Source organism: Crocuta crocuta, unplaced genomic scaffold, assembly GCF_008692635.1.
Source record: "Crocuta crocuta isolate KB4526 unplaced genomic scaffold, BGI_CrCroc_1.0 scaffold737, whole genome shotgun sequence".
NCBI classification, from domain to species: domain Eukaryota; kingdom Metazoa; phylum Chordata; class Mammalia; order Carnivora; family Hyaenidae; genus Crocuta; species Crocuta crocuta.
In genome coordinates this window covers 371,275-375,702 of record NW_027527804.1, presented here as the reverse complement: position 1 = coordinate 375,702, position 4,428 = coordinate 371,275, and positions in this window count along the sequence as shown.

The window sequence follows — 4,428 nt, the reverse complement described above, 5'->3', positions numbered from 1 at the left end:
GGCACCCCTGAGTTTTATTTATTTTATTTTATTTTTATTATAAATTTTTAATGTTTATTTGTTTTGGGGAGAGAGAGACAGACAGACAGAGAGCAAGCAAGGCAGAGGCAGAGAGGGAGACACAGAATGCCAAGCAGCCTCCAGGTTCTGAGGTGTCAGCACAGAGCCCGACGTGAGGCCCGAACTCATGAACAGTGAGTCGGACACTTAACCCGCTGAGCCACCCAGGCACTCCTGCATCTGCAGTTTAACAGTTCTTTTAGGGGGTAGCTGGCACAGAGGCTCCCCAGCCATAATTAGAGAAATGTAGTTCTGGGAAGTATGGCATTGCCTTCACCTTCAGGAACAGGGTCAATGACAACCGATGTGGTCAGACTCCAATTTAAGCTCTTTGGATTGGGGGCCAATTTTGCAAATAAGAGGACATCAGTTTGTCCTCTTTGCTGATTCAGGAAGTATATCCTGACACCGGTTATCTGAGGGAAAGCAACAGGATTGAGATGGGTGAGTTCACTAAGCATTTTCTACAAGGAACACAAACTGCAGGAACTTAGTGCACTGGCAACAAAGAACAGGAGAGAAAATTACCAAATACGGAAAGAGAGATTATAAACCATTGGATTTAAAATGTAAACCTGCTCCTCAGGCTGATAGTGGAGGTTCTCCTCAGCCCTGCGATAATTGTGTAGAAATTCCATTCGTGCCCTTATTTATGCCATTGATAAAAAATGTTGAACAGGACGGGATCAAGGTTAGCAGCCTCCTTGTAGGTCGCTGTGGAAAGAGCCCCACCCTGGCAATCGTACCGAGCCAGTTTTGAATCGATCTGCCTTTAGGAGCTCTGCCTGGGAAGACGAGTTATAGTCTGGAAGTTGCTTGGAGAGCCTTAAGTTGGAAACTGGTTTGTGGTCCAAATGCTGAATGGCATCAGGCACGTATCAGACAAGAGGGCTGTGTTGTCCAAGGGGTGGCATAGGTCAACTGTGTTGGCTAAGTCACGCCTTAGCAGGGATTGAATCTGCGCTTGGTGACTGTTATTTCTCTCAGGTTCATTTCTGCGGACACTCTCTCTCTCTCTCTTTTTTTTTTAATCTAATGTTAGCGCCCTCGCTTAGGCTCAGGTCCAGCTCTGTTCTTCCCTCCTCTGGTGAGAAAAACTTCCTGTCTTATAGGTATCTGATCTTATCTGTGTTGATATTTTAGCTCCGAGTGATTCCCTAAAGCAGGTCGTTGGACAGGTGCCCACCCTGCAGGAAAATCGCAGCAGCCCTCAGTGCAATGAAGAAAGCCCGCGCAATGAGAAGCCAATACTTTGTAAAGTGAAATCTATTTTATTTAAAGGACTGTCCTTTATTCTGAGATAATTTCCTTTCATTTCTGGCTTTTAAAGAAAGCAGTTTCTTTCTTTCTTTCTTTTTTTTTTTTNGGGTCTTTTGAGTTTGTTTCTTAATGCCTTTACTTGGAAAAATAAAAATCTGGCAACCCGCTGTCAGACCCCCAGTTCTTTGCTTAGCAAGAGCTGTGAGTCTGGGAGCCTGGTCTCATTTGTTCAATTCTGCCATTACCTCCAGGCACCTCCTATGGCCACTTATGTCCTAAGTGCTTATAAATTACCTGCTTCATAATCTGCAGCAGAATCTCTCCGAGCATTGACATCAAGCTTATAGCCCTGGAGTTTACAGTATACTGGTCTGTAGTTTCCTTATTTAAGAAAACTGGGACGCTGCCCATTTGCAATCCTTTGGTATCCCTCTTGTTCTCTCCGGTTCCACAGATCCTTCAGGACGGCACCTAAAGCGAGGCAGTTCCGTTTGCTCTTCTTATAATGTTCTTTTCCCTATAGAGTTGGACATGCTTCTACATGTTGTTTGGGGAATTTGCAGCACATCCAATGAAAGCGTAATTCCCAACTAACAGTCAAATCCTTCTCTTTGGAGCTCCCCAGAACACACCTACCCTCTCTTCCATATGACAGCCCTTCACAGACTCGAAGACAGTGTTGTGACTCTCCTGTGAGTTTAGAGCACCAGCTGAGTCAGACAGACCGACTGACTGACAAGCGCAGCTTCGCTGTCTCAGCTGGGAGAGCCAAGGTAAGTTACTTGATTTTATTTTCTCTCTACTTCAGTTCTTTAGCTGATTTGTAAAACGGGGGTAGGAAAAAAAAACCCCACTTCATTGGTTTATTGTGCAATAAATAATGTAATGTATGTAAAGGGCTTAACACGTTGCCTGGCAGAGGGAACGTTCAGTAAATGTTAGCTATTTCCACCCCCCTCTATTTATAAAGAGCCGGGTGGGCATTTTAAGTGTCAGAGCTGTTGGGGAGCACAGAAGTGAGGAGAGTTTCTCCCTCCCTCATTGACCAAGGGAGGCAGAGGACCCTACTGTAGATCAGGTATTCCTTTATCCCAAGGTTGTCTATTTTCAGGGATGGGGGAGAGGATATTGTCGAGAACGTAAGGAAAGGTTTATTTTCAAGAGCTCGAAAGCCATCTGTTGACATATTGAACCGTCTCTTGTTTATTCTTATTTCCCCGAGCAGCTAGCCATGCAATCCCCCAAACTCAATTACCTTTTGTGAGGCGGCAGGAGCATGACACATCCTAGCCGTATTGATCAGTGCAGACTGGGCAGGACGTGAGAGACCCGAGAGATGCTAAGCAGTGATTTCTGGGCTTTTCCTTCCCTAGAAGGCCTCCCCTCTCTGTGTTCGTAGAGACACTGGCACTAATAAAATGGAATTCTGGGCCCTAAATGGACTGAGCATGCAACCGTGTCTCTCTCTCTCTAGCCTCTTTAGAAGTATCGTGATCATGAATGGTCACAATAGACCAGAACTTGGGATCCTGGAGTGACTAGTGCCAGAATGGTTTTTCAACTGGAGCTCTTTGCACACACTGGGTTTTGCAAGCAATTGCATGATATGAACTCTGAATGCCATTGCAGCTAGAAAAAGTTTGGAAGGAGACACACCCAACTGNTTATCTGCCTGTAGGATTTCAGGTTTTTATCCTGAGAATATATTCTAGATTATTTGTGTCATTATTAAGCAACAAATACAAGTTAGAAAAATGAGGAATTGTTTTTCAAAAACAAAACAAAACAGAATAAAATACAACATAAACACAAGCCATTGGAGACATTTGTCAGAGGTCACTACTGACTGAGGAGTCGAGTGGAACAAGCATTAAGTGTGTTTGAAGAGAAACGTTGCTTGGGTTGGGGAGATGTTGGGGATCCCCAGAGCAGAGCATGCAGGGAGAGCAAAGGAGAAGGCTCAACAAAAAACCCCAGGGGAACACACCTTTTTGAAAAAGAAAAATAACTTTTTCCCCTTCTGAACCCAAGCAATATGGGTCCATTATAGACAAATGAGAAAACACAGCTGAGAAAAGGAAAAGCAAAAATCCCCTTTAATCACACCACTCAGGTATGGTCACCATTAACATTTTGGTCTATGTCCTTGCAGACTGTAATTGTTTCTATGCAAAAATATATGTAGTTCTTTTGTAACAGACAGATCATCATTTTCGATGGCTGCTACAAATCCACCATCATTTGTTTAATCATTTGATGAATTGTGTTCTAACACTGGCATTTGGGGTCATTTCCAAATTGTTACTGTCATAAACAGTAGTGCTTCCTACCTGGGGTGCNCGAGCATCTTCTGTTTTAGGGGACAGAGCAAACCTCTGGAGTGAAATGGAGTCAGAGTCAGGCCTCAAACCAAGGCTCAGTTTTCTAATCTGTAAAGTGTAAAGTAGCTCACAAGGTAGCTGTGAGCATCAAAGGAGGGAATGCTCGCAAAGCCCTCAGCACAGTTCTTGNAGGAGGAAGTCGAGCACTTGGAACATTTCTAGCCACTTGTCTGACTCTACAGAGAGGAAATGATTTGAGGATCAGAGTGACTTGGGCTCTAATCTGACCTTTGCCATTTACTACCTCTGTGACTTGGTCACCACTTCTCTCAGCCTGTTTATTCATTTATAAAATGTGAATGGCATCAGCAGCCCACCTGACAGGGCTAGAGGACATGATACAAGTATAGTGCTTAGCCTGAGTGCGCAGGTAATGTCGCTTCCTAATTATGACCATGGGAAGGTTTGTAAATGACCTGAACTCCTCCCCACCGCCTGCCCACCTCAGACTCTGCGTCCCTATACCTGGGCCAGTTGAACTTCACCTAAAGGCTTTGTCTTATCCAGGGCTCAGAGACCAATTCTGCCCCTAGTCTGCTGGTTAAAAGGATACCGATTCAGAAAGTTAGAGGGCCCTGCTAAACCTTGCTGTGAGGTCTACTCTGACCTTGTGCCCCAGTTCTAGAAAGCAGGCTGGAGCCCTGCTTCTGTGAGCGAGCCCTCACCTGGTATACTCAAGACCAGCGTGCTTTCTTTTCTTGCCAGCTGTCTGAACACCCTAAAACCT